Source organism: Choloepus didactylus, chromosome 2, assembly GCF_015220235.1.
Source record: "Choloepus didactylus isolate mChoDid1 chromosome 2, mChoDid1.pri, whole genome shotgun sequence".
Lineage (NCBI taxonomy): Eukaryota > Metazoa > Chordata > Mammalia > Pilosa > Megalonychidae > Choloepus > Choloepus didactylus.
The window spans coordinates 85,690,520-85,706,717 of NC_051308.1; the positions used below are offsets into that span (position 1 = coordinate 85,690,520).

Below are 16,198 nucleotides of genomic sequence, written 5' to 3' on the forward strand. Positions count from 1 at the left end.
TATATATAAGATACTAACTATATATAGGGCCTCAGACATTTTGTTACCTCTTTTCCCCTAAGTACTCAGAATATCTCCCAGTTTTACAAAATTCCAAAAGTTTAAAAGTATCCTTAATTTTCTTGGTGCCTATTTTTGAAATATTAGACATATACATGGGTGATTCAAGTAGTCAGTCTACAGTGAGATAAAGGGGGGAAAAACAGGTTAGACTCACTTTTTTGCATTCATCCATCAAGAAAAAATAAATAGGGCCTACAGTAGAGTTTGTCAAATTCCAGATTATTGACATTTTAGACAGGATAATTCTTTGTAGGGGTAGGGAGGGTAAGGGAGAACTGTCTGGTGAACTGTAGAATGTTCAGCAGCATTCCTAACCTCTACCCACTAGATGACAATAGCACAACCTCTCCTCCCAGTCACTATAATTGAAACATCTCTAAACACTTTTCCCAGTTGAGAGCCACTGGTCTATGGCATAAATAGTAGTTGGGAATAGTTCTTATTCTCAATATATACCATCAGTAAAAAAAAATTGAGCATGAATTCCATTCCAGATATTTTGATTTATAATTACATACATAAACTGCTGTACTAATATTATATACATTATAAAACAGAGAAATATAAATTTAAGCAGAAAGAGATAAAAACATGTAAACAGAAGTACTAATATTTTTATCCTTCACCGCAGTAGATTATCTTGTGTTCCCCTAGGGATGTATATATCACACTTTTGAAAAAACTGATGTAGGTTATATTCATAGATAGGAGATTTGTTTCATTTACTGGCTCAGTTTTGATTTACAGTGAAACTTTGAGACCACTGAATTGTTTATGCCAACCTCATACCATTAATAAGCTGGCTATAGTCACTCCAATAATATGATGTAAAAGAGATGTTATGATCTTTACTGAAACATTGAAAGAACTCTAAAGTTTCCAGGAAACTATTAATTAACTTATTGCTTCTATTAAGAAGTATGACCTTGAGACCAATGACTCAAGATGAATTCTCTTTCCTTCTCCCATATCTGGTATTTGTACATATTAGTAGTTCATAAAATGATAGTTAGATATCAGCATTTCTACCACTTACACACCACAAAATTCCAAACTTCTATTTTCAAACCAACTCAACTAGTAGAGCAAGAATTGGTTATGATATCCTATATAACAACCATATTTATTAAAAATATTGTGGGATATATACCAGAGAACACTGTAATTATGGCTATTGCTAAAAGTCTCATATTTATATCATAATGACATAGCCATATAATAGTGGTTTGGGAGAATATTATGAATCGTTCACTTGTAGTAACTCATGATTGTTAATGATGCAGCTGTTCTCCATGTAATCTTTCAGATTTTGCAAAGGTAACACATATCAACATTTACAGTGGACCAAAACAATTGGTACGGCTACTTGCCTTATCTTAGGTGCTTCTAAATACTATATAGGTCTTGATTTTATAATTGGTACCACTGGATGTGGCTGCATATTAGGCAAACTCAGTGGTCTCAATCAAGAATCGCTGAAACAAAACAGAAAGATGCATCTTGGAGGAATAACATCCAATAGCTTTCAGTAAGGGATACGTTTGAGGAATTATTTCATCACCCTAGAACAATGCAATTTAATTTACATTTAGGCTAAATCAGAGATATTTGTAAATACTGAAAAGTGTAATTTACCTTCTACTTCGTAAATGCTTGTTGAAGTAAACTTAGAATCAGGATCTAGGTTTAAGGATTTTACTATTTCTAGGTTTTACTTGAACATATTCCTTCAAACAAATATTTTAAATAATCTGTAAAGTAAAATTACTTTAGTTGTAGACTTCTGGGTGACATAATATTGTGCTAAAAATGAAACTACAGACATCTGTTTCTGGCCATGACCAAGTAACTCATATTGAACTTGCCCCCCTGCTGTAAACAACTACAAAACCACACAAAACATAAGAAACTTTTTTTTTTCAGATTCTAAACTATAGGGAGCACAGGGCTGTGATTCAAAGATAAGGGAAACAAATTATAAGATTATAAATTGGAGGCATTTTCTGGACATTGGCACAGGGAGAAAGGGAAACCAAGAAGAGCACAATGATTTCACTGAGTTTGAAAAGACAGAGATGGAAGTTCAGGGACATTGAAGCTGCTGGAATTTGCAGGGTAAAGTATCAGAGAAAAGAGAATTATACAGAGAAAGAGATCTAGATATCTACATAGGTAAATATTAAGCTACACGTGTGTTAGGATTAAACTCCGTGACTGCAGGTAAAGAAAACTACTAGGGAATAATAAGCTGAAAAATTCCTTGAGCTCACTCAGGGCTAGAAGACATTTGAGATACTTCAAGTCAGAGAGGAAGATACGTTTCTGAACACCCAGAGAATTGTGTAGAGCCCCTCATAAGGTTGAACCTTGGTAACAGAACTAAATTAGCCCTAGAATAAAGGCTACTAAAGACCCACCCTAACAAAGCTTTGGATCAAGTTTTGAAACAAACAAGCTGATTATCAAGAATCTTAAATTCAATCATAATTAAAGGAAGACAACAAAAACCAAGCAATCAACAATGTAACAATATCCAGCATCCTATTCACAATTGTTACTCACGTTGAGAGGCTGAAAAAAAAATTTGTCACATAATCAATAGTAACATAAGTCAAGAGACACAGAACCAGAGATAAAAGAGATGATAAAATTAGCAAAGACTAAAAGACAGGTATTACAAATATGTTCAAGGATTTAAAAGGAATGCCTGATAATGAGAGAAATGGAACGATTAAACAAACAAACAAAAAAAACTAATAGTAATTCTAAAACCGAAAAATACAATATCTGAATTGAAAAATTTACTTGATAGAGTGGCCAATTACGTATTACAGAGAAAATATCCGTAAACTTGGAGATAAAGCAAATCAAAATATTCAAATTAAAGAATGGAAGATGGGGCGGGGGAAGACTGAAAATAAAAACACAGTGGTCTGTGGGATGATATCAAGCAATCCCAGAAGGAAAGGACAGAAAATGAGGGGATAAGAATATATTTGGAGAGGACAAAAATATATCTGAAGAAATAAGACTGAAATTTTTTGAAATTTGAACTAAAAATCCATAAAACCAAGAAACTCACCAAACCCCAAGCAAGATAAACCCTAGAAAATGACCCCAAGGCATATACTAACCAAACTGGTGAAAATTAGTTATGAGGAGAAAAATCACAAAGTCACTCAGAGCAGGGAAGAGGCAAATATTGACTCCACTTAAATGAAATATCTAGAGTAAGCAAATTCATAAGAGATAGAAAATTAGAGATTACCAGGGACAGGGAGAGAGGTGAAATGGGGAGTTATTGCTTAACGGATACAGAATTTCTGTTTGGGGTGATAAAAATGTGTTAATAATAGAGAGTGCTAACAGCAGTACAACATTGTAAGTGTAATTAATATCACTGAAATGTATTCTTAAAAACGGTTAAAATGGCAAATTGTATGTTTTATATATGTTAGCAAATACAAAGTAAATATACTCATAAAATCAATGATTAAGCTTCCACCTAAGAGGCTTATGAAATGCAAGAGTAGATTAAACCCAATGTCAACAAAAAGAATAAATAATAAAGAATGGAAATCAGTAAGTTAGAAACAACAGGGAAAAACCAATGACACCTTAGGAAATTTGAAAATGAAGAGCAATTTAAGCCTAAAAGCAAGCAGAAGAAAAGGAATAATAAAAAATTAGAGCAGAAATCAGTAGAATTGAAAACAGGAAAACAATAGACAAAAATCAACAAAACCAGAAGTTTGTTCTTCGAAAGATCAATAAAATCAATAAACCTCTACCCATGCTAACCAAAAATAAAAGAGAGAAGATAAGAATTATCAATACTGGAAACAAAAGGGAAGTTATCACTATGGATCCCGAGGACATTACAAGGATAATAAATGAATACTACTAAAAATGCCAACAAATTTGTTAACTCAAATGAAAAATTCATTGAAAGACACAATTCACCAACCAAAATTCATATAAGGAGAAACAGAAAACCTTAATAGCTCTGTAGCTATTAAAGAAACTGAATAAACAATAAACTTCCAAAAAAGAAAACATCAGGCCCTAATTGTTTCATTGGTGTATTCTACCAAACATTTAAGAAAAAATAATAAAAGTTCTCCAAACTCTCATCCAAAAAATAGAAACAGAAGGAAGCCAATATTAACCTAATATCAAAACCAGATAAAGATAAACAAAAAAGGAATACTGCATACCAATATGTCTCATGACTACAGATACAAAAATTCTTAACAGAAAATAAAATTCAACAATGTATAAAAAGAATTATACACTACAACCAAGGAGGATTTATTCTAGGTGTGCAGGGCTGGTTCAACATATGAAAATCAATCAGTGAAATCCACCGTATCAACAGAATAAAAAAGAAAAGTCATATAATCAGATCAACTGAAGTCAAAAAAGATTTGACAAATTTCAGCACCCATTCATGACAGAAACTCTCAGCAAATTTTCTCAACTTGATAATTTAAAGAATCCAAAAAAATCTACAGTAACATCATACTTAATGGTGAGAGAAACTTCATCCCAAAGATGGGTAACAAACAAGGTAAGCATGTCCTCTCTCACTACTCCATTCAACTTCCCACTGGATTTTTAGGGGGAGATTAAGGGTAGGTGGTGTGTCATACTGCTTTTATAATTTCCATGGGGAAGAGGCTTGTGACCAGTACTAATTTTGAGCAGCTTTTTTTAAAAATTTTTTTGTCCACAGTAAATTAATGTCTGCTCTTAAATGTCATTTATCTACTGATACCTTTTTGCAGAGGGAAAAAAAAAATCAAATGTCAATCCCAGCAGATGTTGCATGTAAATTGTTAGCAAGTAATGACCACAACTCAAGTGATTAAGGTTTTTGTAACAGGAAGCTCTGCTATGTTTTAATTTTTATATACAATTATGCTAATCATCACATTGTAAGAATATAAACTTTTGCTTTTAAAATTTATTTTTATTTCTTTACTGCTGTTTATCATACAACCATTTACTTCATAATATAAATACTATACATTGAACAAATTAAATGTCAAATTTTTTATTACCAGAGTTCATGTTAATAGTGAGGCTTTCAGGTGTTTAGAGATTTTTGGGGTTAACATTCAATGCAAAATACTAGATGGTGTACAGCTCTAGAGTTAAATTTTAAGGGATTCCCTAATATGTATACTATTTTTTTTATCTGAAATAATAAATAAACTATGATCTTGAAAGTGCCTGAATCAGGGAAAAAAAAAAAAAAAAAAAAAAGCCAACCAGATTGAAAAGGAAGAAATAAAACTGTCTATATTCACAGATGACATCACTATCTATGTAGAAGGCTACAAATAATCTACCCAAAACTCCTGGAACTAATTAGCAATTATATCAAGGTTGCAGTTTACAAAATTCAATTGCTCTTCTATATACTAGTAATGGACAATTAGAATTTAAAATTTAAAAACCATCAGCACTTACAATAGCTCCAAGTGAAAAAAAGAAAAAGAAATAGGAATAAATTAACAAAATATTTCAAGAGCAATATGAAGAAAAAATACAAACTCTGATGAAATAAAGAAAGACCAAAATATATGGGGAGATATTCCATGTTCATGGATAGGACAACTTAACATTTCTTCCCCACTTGACCTATAGATCGTGGATAGGATGACTTATTAAGATGTCAATTCTTCCCCACTTGACCTGTAGATTAAATGCAAGCTCAATCAAAATCTCAGCAAGTTGTTTTTTGGTTCTCAACAAAATGATTCTAAAGTTTTTATGGACAGAAAAATGACCCAGAATAGGCAACATAATACTGAATAACAAAGCCAAAACACTGATATGATCCAACTTCAAGACTGAACTATTACAAAGCCTGCAGTGATCAAAATAGTTTGGTATTGGTGAAAAGAATAGACAAATAGATCAATGAAAATAATAGCTAGTCCAGAAACAGATCCCCCCACACAAATATAGTCAACTGATCTCTGACAAAGGAGCAAAGGCAATTCAATGGACAAAGGACACTTTTCAACAAATGGAATGGGAACAACTGGACATCCACATGCAAAAAATAAATAAATAAATCTAGTCACAGATCTTACACTTTTCACAAAAATTAACTCAAAATGGATCACAAACTTAAATGTAAAACACAAAATTATGCAACCTGTAAAAGATAACATCAGAGAAAATCTAGGTAACTTTGGGTTGGCAATGATTTTGTAGATACAACACCAAAGCATGACCTATGAAAGAAAAAACTGATTTGGACTTTATTAAAATTAAAAACCTCTACTCTGTGAAAGACACTATCAAGAGCATACAGAAGCAAGCCAAAGACTGGGAGAAAATATTTATAAAACACATATCTGATAAAGGACTTTGTATATCCAAATATAAAAAGAACTCTTAAAATTCAACAATAAGTAAACAGACAACCCAGTTACAAAATGGGCAAAGGATCTAAATGGACTCCTCACCAAAGATATACAGATGGCCAATAAGTGCATGAAAAGATGATGAACATCATATTTCATTACAGAATTGCAAATTAAAACAACAATGATATACCACTACATACTTATTACAATGACTAAAATCCAACAACCTGACAATATTAGTTTCTGATAGGTAGAATGTGGAGTAACAGAAACTCTCACTCATTGCTGGTAGGGATGTAAAATGTTACAGCCACTTTAGAAGAAAGTTTGGCAATTTCTTACAAAAAACACTAAATATAGTCTCACTGTATGATCCAGCAATCACACGCGTAGGTATTTACCCAACTGACTGAAAACTTAAGTCCACACAAAACCTGCACATCAGTGTTTATAGCAGCTTTGTTCATAATCATCAAAAACTAGAAGGAACCAAGAGGTCCTTAAATACGTAAATGGATAGTACTCAGCAATAAAAAGAAATGAGCTATCAAGCACACAAAGACATGAATGAATCTTAAATATACACTATTTAAGTCAAAGAAAACAGTTTGAAAAGCCTATGTGCTCTATAAGACATTTTGGAAAAGGCAAAAGCAATATATACAGATAGTAAACCGATCAGTTGTTGTCAGGGATTGTAGGGCATTGTTGAGTAGTGAAGCATGGGGGATTTTTTTAAGGCAGTAAAACTACTCTGCCTGATACCATAATGGTGTATTTGTCTAAACATATAGAAATTAACAACACAATTAACAACCAATTATTTAGGAGGTCAGTGAATCCCAGGATGGAATGCAGAATGTGATGTGACAAAACAATCTAACTATATAACAAATGTGTGAAACAACCTCCATTGAAGGGACTGGGGGGTAAAGGTGCTGACCAAAGTAACTTTGGAAATTAGTGGAGTCTGTAGGACTAAAGGCAAAAGAAATTGTACATAAGCACTATACTCTAGTTAATGAAGTTGTTTCCCACAAGGGTATGAGTTAATAATTCCAAAACGATTATATATATGTATGTGTACTGGGAAGTGAACAATTAAGTAAATTGTGGGGCGAGACAGGGTGTTGGTGTCCCCAGGTTTCTCATCGTTGGAGTAGAAGCTGTTACAAATAAGCAAGGGGAGACTACAATGAACTCACATTTAGCTTGTATAGATACAGAAGAAATATTTATTTATGCTTCATAGATCGCCTTGCTGTCAGTTTAGAGGGCCTGGAAGCAATGACACCCTAGTATCAACAAGCATCCTTAATACCCAGATCTTGGTTTCTAATACCATTCTTCAATAAAAGGTACCAAGGCTATTAGGAGAAATAGCTGGTTCTAGGACTGGGACAAGTGTCAGAAAGAAAGGAAATGTCCAAACAAAAACACAATGATGGTGTTATAAAGTAACGTTTCAGGATTATTTAAATATTTTTCTGCATAAACATCTTATATACTTCTAGTTACAAAACTAATTAAAAAGAATCACCCTAACCTTAGTCTAATAATGAAAAAAAAAACAACACCAAATCCCAAGTGAGGGACTTCGTACAAAATACCTGACCGGTACTTCTCAAAACTATCTAGGTCATCAAAATACAAGGAAAATCCAAGTAACTGTCACAGGCAAGAGGAGCCAAAGAGAAAGGAAGACTAACTATAACCTGGATGATGGGATCCTAGAACAGAAAAAAGGACATTATCTGAATTAAGTATGGACTTTACTTAATAATAATGCATCAATATTGGCTCACTGATTGTGACTAAAGTACCATACAAATGTTAATAGGGGAAACTGGGTATGGGGTATATGGAAGCTCTCTGTACTATCTTTGCAACTTTTCCGTAAACCTAAAATTATTCTAAAATTAAAGATTTCTTTAAAAATCATAAGAAAATCAATGACACAAAAGACAGTTTCTTTGAAAACATCAATAAATATAAACCACTAGCCGGATTAATCAAGAAAAAAAAAAAGAAGATATAAATTACCAATAACAGAAATGAAATGGGACTGACATCACTACAGATTCTAAACAACTAAAAGCACTAGGGAATACTATGAACAGCATGCCAATAAACTGGGAAACTTCGAAGGATTGTGTATCTGTTATCTGACACAAAAACTGGGCAGAATTAAATTGCAGTGGCTTCTCTCCAATTTCAACTGGCATCTTTGGTTGTTAGCTTTGGTTATTTTTACACAAAATAAATTGTTTCTTTTTATAAAGTAACGTTTCAGGATTATTTAAATATTTTTCTGTATAAACATCTTATATACTTCTAGTTACAAAACTAATTAAAAATTATGATTACAGTAGCACCGGAGATTTCTTTTCCTTTTCTTCCTACCTCATTTTGTTCTAGATAAGTTTGCAAGAGTGGAAATGGGAAAAAATTATATCTAAAATTAGTAATGTACTGTCTTTCTTATTGTATGTTCCTGCTACCTTGCTCAATTTTGACTTTATATGCTTTATGGAAGAAACTAAATACTATCAGGATAACTTAACATTTTCGTAAAATACATGGCTTTTATGCAATTGGTTAAAAACCATATGGAAAAACTTTCAGTCTGACACTATATACAACTCAAACCTATATATAATAGGATTTTACTGCAGTTCAGAGTACCTAGATGAACAAATATTCCATAATAGAACACTGAAAAATGCAGGTGAATATCACTTGTTCTAGTTTGCTAATGCTGCTGGAATGCAAAACACCAGAGATGGATTGGCTTTTTAAAAGGGAGTTTATCTGGTTACACAGTTACAGTCTTAAGGCCATAAAGAGTCCGCGGTAACACATCAGCAATCAGGTACCTTCACTGGAGGATGGCCAATGGTGTCCGGAAAACCTCTGTTAGCTGGGAAGGCACGTGGCTGGTGTCTGCTCCAAAGTTCTGGTTTCAAAATGGCTTTCTTCCAGGACGTTCCTCTCTAGGCAGCAGTTCCTCAAAAATGTCACTGTTAGTTGCACTTGGGGTATTTGTCCTCTCTTAGGTTCTCCAGAGCAAGAGTCTGCTTTCAACGGCCGTTTTCAAACTGTCTCTCATCTGCAGCTCCTGTGCTTTCTTCAAAGTGTCCCTCTTGGCTGTAGCTCCTCTTCAAAACGTCACTCACAGCTGCACTGAGTTCCCCCTGCCCATCAGCTCATTTATATGGCTCCACTGATCAAGGCCCACCCACTGGGCGGGCCAACACTCCATGGAAATTATCCAATTAGAGTCATCACCCACAGCTGGGTGGGGCACACTCCAAAGAAACACTCAAAGAATTACAATCTAATCAACACTGATTAAGTCTGCCTACACAAGATTACATCAAAGATAATGGCGTTTGGGGGACACTATATTCCAACTGGTACATCACTCATTCTACATGAGCCGTGAAATGATCTTTCTCTCTCCTTGGTTTTTATAAAGACAAGTAATCTTGTAAATGCTGTGTGTAGGATAGCATATTCGGCCTCTTTTTACCTCCAAAAAACTTGTGGTTATTTTCTGTGTGATAAGTGTAAGAGACTTTTGCTACAATTTTGTCTGACGGATGAAATGAGTGACATTGGCTACTTTACTGGACTGTTATTGTGTGCAGTGCTGTAGTCATTAATTGAAATTAGCGTGAAGAGGGTGGTAAGAATTGAAGATCAGTTACAGAAGGGGAATGTTTGAATACAATCATCCTTATGATGTGCAGGCGTTATTACCTTTCTAATAAATGTTGTGTGTTCTATTAGCAGTGAAAAAACACAGTAGTTTACTGCTTATTTTGATAAAACTTGAGTTATCACTTTAGTAAGAATTTTGTGGTTTTTTTCTCCCACCCCCAACATGGTCTGAATCAGCTGCTCCCAATTTTCAATCTTAAAGTTTCTTTCTTCCTCCTTCCCCCACTCCTTTTCCTCCTCCTCTCCCTTTTTCTCTTTCCCTCTTTGTCTCTTCCAATTCTTCCTATCTTCAGGTTGAAGGGGAGGCATTCTTGACTATTTTTTATCCGGTAAAGTAAAGAAGTATTGTAGAAAGAACACATTCTTTAGAATTAGACTGATCTGAGTGTTCATTTGGCTTCACCAAAGACAGGTTACTCCATTTTTATGAGCCTCAGTCAGAAGTGTACTAAAGCCAGCTTACACTGACTGCAGAGCCAATTGTACCCATTTCTTCCATCTGTTTCAGTGACCTCACATTGGTTTCTTGAAATCAGCCATGATGGGAGTATATATACCACAGAAATCACACATTCTACAAATCAGGGCTCTTTTGCCCAAAATGCCAGTTGTTCAACACTTACCAGCACATCGTTGGTCTGTTTCCTCATCACTTAAATACAGTTAATAATGCCAACCCTACAAATTTGTTGTAAGAATTTCAAATAATATGTGTAAAGCACCTAGCAAAATGCCAGGCACACAAAAGACACTTAGTATGTGGTAGATAGCATTATTATGGTATTACAAACATAATCTGATTATGTGAAAGCAGAGCATAAGAATCCCTGTAAGTCATGAAATCAATAATGTGAAAGTATAACGAAGCTGAATTTTATTTTAGTAGGATCGGTGGATTCTTTCTAATTTATATATGGAATAAATTAGAAGAGTATCACACACAATATCCCTCAATAAATGAGGACTTTTTTTTTTTTTTTAACATCTTCTCTAATTATACAGGTTTTCCTCCAAATTCTGACCCTCTCTTTTCAAGCTGTCAGGCATCTCTACACTACACATCATGCAAAGACAGACCTTTTGAGTAGTAATAGCTTATAGAGGGATTCAGAAAGCCACAAAACCTTTAAGAGAGTCTTGTAAAGCAGAAATCATAGAGGTAATTCTGAAACTATGATCAAGTATATAAAGAAGTCTTAGACAGGTGACACCATTTCCTTTGACGGCTATACCAAGAATTTGGCTTCCACTGGAAAAAGAGAAATTTAATTTAGGTGGAGTAAAGAAATCTCAACAATTATTCTTATGCTCAACAAAAGATTTTTCCTCTCATTAGAAACATATAAAACCAGAAAAGATTCTAATAAATATTGGGTAGTATATATGCGGTATTCTCCTAAAGGAGGAAGGGGAAGAGAAGATGTGACCAATTACGTTTGAGGCTTTTCTCATTTTACTGAAGGCTTTAGAAATTTGAACAAAATCCCTGGCCTATGGCTTATGCATAATAAACCTATTTGCAATATTTTATTTAAAAGACCACTTGGAAGTCTCCAAAGCGTCTCAGAGTAAAAAATGTTTATGAATCTGTCTAGAAAGATAGTAATCTTTACCTTCACTACATAATTATTCAAATGGTTTTTCTACCTTTACTCTTAAAAATGAATACTGTATCTTCATTTCAGATTATCATGATATAAACATCATACAAATGAAATGTTATGAAATTCATTTTTATTTTCACATTCCTTGTTTTAGGTGATTACTACCCACATTTCCCAGTCAATCTCATGTTCTGATATTGACTTATTACTCTTATTGAAGTAAGTAAAATTCAGTGCAAAATTTGAAACTGTAACCACAACAGAGGTAAATAAAACCTTTCAATATAAGAAGGATGCTTTAGCTACGAATAGTTTGAAACTTTATGGGAATGATGAACATCAAGGTTGGAAATGGTTCTCTAGTCTGAAACGTAACTGTGATATAGGACATTATCCATTATTATTTGTAAAAAGTATTTACAGAACACTTTAGAATTGTCATCTTCTTTGGCCATTAAAATTAGTTATTTATGCTACAGTTGTAGGTTTGCTCCCTTCCTACTTCTTTGGAATCATTTCATACCACTTCTCATCTTACTCTCCACAACTCAGTTTTTCTAACACACCATCTTTCCTCATCTTACAGGGCTTTTTCATATGTTGTCCCTCAGTCTGGAATGTTCTCCCAGCACCCCCTCCACTTTAATCCCAATTCATATATTGCTTCTTTAGAGAAGCCTTCTTTAATCTCCTAGTGAAGGTCATGCTCCTTTCTAACATATATGTTCTATTGAAGCATGTTCCCTTCTATTACAGCACTTATCAGTTTATATTTATACATTCATTATCTGTTTAACCAACTATATTTTAGGCTCTGTGAGAACAGAGACCTTGCCTATTCCTGCTCACCATTATATATCACCAGAAAGTAGCATGGTATCTGGAAAATGTAAGTGAATGAATGAATGAATTACATATATAGATTACTAGAAATTAAGGTACAGGACATATGAATCAACATTAAAAGCAATTCAAGATCACAATATAATTTCTAAGTCCCAAATAAGATTGATCTAGATATAGTATTATCAAAATTTAAGAAGGCTACAGAATTGAAGCCTACAGGTGCTACTTGAACATATTAGCTTCCAAAGACATAGTTTGGGCCTTATGTTTTGCCCAATAACATGGAGACTCAGTAATTTTCAGGCGGTATCACACCCTGTTCTCTCAACTATTCATGTTACCCACTGTTCCGTAGAAAATTTGAAGGAAATGTTCAAATAAAGGAGACAGCAAAATTTAGATTGGTTTTCTATATAAAAGCAGAATTGGTAGAACCCTTAAACCAGAACTTTAAAATTGCAACTAATCTTATATGGTTTAATTTATGTGGTTACCAACTCTTATGAGTTGGTTAGTGGATGTCTGAAGCAAATGTTAAGAAGGATCCTGAAGCTGTCTGTGACAGATTATTAATAGATGTCTGCCAGGGATGCCGAAACCCAGGGGAGTGGTGGCATGTAAGTAACATATTTTCTAACCCTAGTAAAATGACATGCATTTATCTTATCTATGAGAGACTGAAAGTTTGAAAGTATTTTTTTGAACCACATTAAATTTTTTTATTCTAATTATAAATGAACTAAATGCAAGTAGAGGAAAAGAGCACAGCAAAAGAATAGTGTATTAAGAAGCTGTAGTCATATATATGTATATATGTAACTGATTGTCTACATAATACAAATTAAGAAGCAAAGAGACCTCAGCTATATAACTAGCCACAACAAAAGTTCCTTGGCCTTGGACAATTTTTAGATACTGAATGTGTTTTACTCTAAAAATATCACCTCAAATTTCTATGCTGTATAGAGATTGACAGTTTTGACAATGAATTTTTAAAACATTTAAACCAAATGGAAAGAAACATTATAAATATTAAAAGCTATCACTATTACTATTGTTGTTTGAAAATGCAAAAGTTCAGAAATGATACCAAGTAACTTCTAGCCATTTTCGAAATAAAAGAAAACAACTGAGCATAAATGACTCTAATAAAGATCGGAGTGTACTAAGAATGGACTATCAAAACCAATAGCATTAATATAAATACTTAACCTTAATTACATTTTTTATTTAGTATAGATGCACACGTATTTGGAGAATATCAATATTTAAAATAAATGTTTAACTGATTAAAAAAAGGCATAATTAACACAAACACATATTCATACACCTTTGTGCTCATGTATGCACAAATATTTCTGGATGGATACAATAATAACGGCAGCTGACTCTGAAAGAATGGCCTGGGACACTGAGGGGTGGGGGTGGGGGGTGGGGTGGGAGGAACACTTCAATATCATATACACCCTTGCAGGTGTTAGAAGGTTTTCCATACTCATATATGACTTTCCCCCAAAAACACTTTTTTCAAAATTAAATTAATGATATTAATCATTCTCATAACTTGATTAGAAAGGAAAATATACACATTACAATCATGGCAATGAAAAGGACCTAAGATCATTCTCTCCCAATTTATTAATGAGAAAACTGAAAGAATTCATATAATTCAAAGTTAGTATCAAATTGGTGGCATTAGCTCTAAAATTCAGAAGTTCCTTGATTTTCAATAATGTAACAGGTATATGAGTCTCACTATCTCATCTTAGTTATGTAAGTCTCAGAAGCTCTACAGAACACAAAACCTTCTCCAAATGCTTCTTGTGACTTTAGGGAAATGATATATAGTAATCAGAATTTGAAAATAATTTTTACTGATTTGAGAATAGGCAACTCAGAAGTTGAAATCAGGCAAGGATGATTATTTTTTTATAGCAAGCTCAGGAAAAAGCTGAATTTAGCTCACAGAGGAATTAGCTACTGCCTGCAATTGTCCTTGGAGAGTAAATGCCAAAGTCAAAGGGCTCATGCATGAACTCTTTACACTGTTTAAATCCAGAAGCAGAAGCAGGAAATTAATCAGCCTCTCATTTATTATGTTTCAAGCCTTCTTGAGTGACCTAATTATAACTCATCTCCAACACAACCTAATCATTTAGGGAATTTGGTCTAGGAATGGTTTACAATTTCATCTAATCTATGGAATACATTTTATCTTAGTGCCATCCAGGTTAGAGAAGGCTCCATTAACTCTTCTTCCTCCATGAAACCCTTGCTTGGAAGCATATGTCAGTAGACTGTTCAGATTAAATGTGCTTAAAAAGCACCACTTTTGTCTTAGCAAGAATTAATGAAAGCTTTTAGAAGTTTCGTATGTGAATAATACAATGGTAAGCATATCACCAGATAAACATTAATCTTACATGGTAAATAAAAAGGAATACTAGAAGAAAAGATCTTGAAACCAACTCCAATTATCCTTCCCCATGTCAAGAGAGGAATAACGAAGTATTAGTTTTCCTTCTTAGTTTTAATACCATGGTTTCGCGATCTGAATTTGCAAAAATGGATTTCTTTATTTTTAGAGTACTAAGCCCTACTTTTGGTTCAAAATGAAAGAAATTTTGATAAAGATAAAGACTACTGTAATCTCAGTCAATCTCCAGGAGTGTCACTGGGCTCCAAGGATCATAGAGAGAGAACTGAACAACTCCTACATTTGTTAGTCTCCATTATGACCTTAGGGACTCCTTCAAGGATCTAATGAAAACTCTGGACCATTTTCCCAGAAAAAATGTACCTAAGAACATACACATAGAATTGTGCAATTTCAGAAAGACTAAACTCCACAAAGGGACTCCTGCCCTAAAAAAGAATGACATATTTATACACTTCCCAACAAGGTCAATGCTATAGTTAGATATATGCTACAATGTGATGGACTTTTAAGTTTCATTTATTCTATGTACCTTATGGTACAGATCATCCATTGTCTCTGGGAAATATGGTTGCCAAGAATGAACTACAAGACACACAGGACTGTTACAATTTTATTTTCCCATTGACCATTTCTCTAAGGCAGTGGTTCAAAATGGGGGCTACATATACCCTAGGAAGAACTTTGGAAATTTGTGAAAGTGTTATTGTTACCACAGTAACTGGAGGTGCACTGAGGTTTAATGTTCTCTCCTTTGGGGCCACCCTGGGGAGTGGAAGAGGTATGTTAGACATTTTGAAATGCATGGATATTTCCACACAATGAAGAATATCCTACCAGACTTTCACACAGGTGAAAAGCCATTCATAATTACCTAAGCCTATAACTAAAATCTGTTCTGCACATAAGGCATTTTTACACAATTCTAATATACACCGAAATTTCTAGGAATGCAATTTACCATATAAACAGATAAAGATTGTGCTATACCAAAGCTCTTTACTTTTTTGGAAGATAAAAATGGAATAAAGGACTGCAAATTCATGAAAGAGATATTTCTTTTGTCTATCAAATTAACAACCTACTCAAACAAAGAAGATCAATAGTGTTTCTAATTTAGGCCTTAGTTCCAGTTCAAAGTT

The 16,198-nt window shown here is 33.7% G+C and overlaps 1 protein-coding gene across 3 annotated transcripts in view; it reads right to left on the reverse strand.

Annotated features, from left to right (window-relative positions):
• Window positions 1-16,198, reverse strand: part of RASAL2 (RAS protein activator like 2) — a 531,908-nt gene that overhangs the window by 401,227 nt on the left and 114,483 nt on the right. The gene's annotated exons all lie outside the window — the stretch shown is intronic.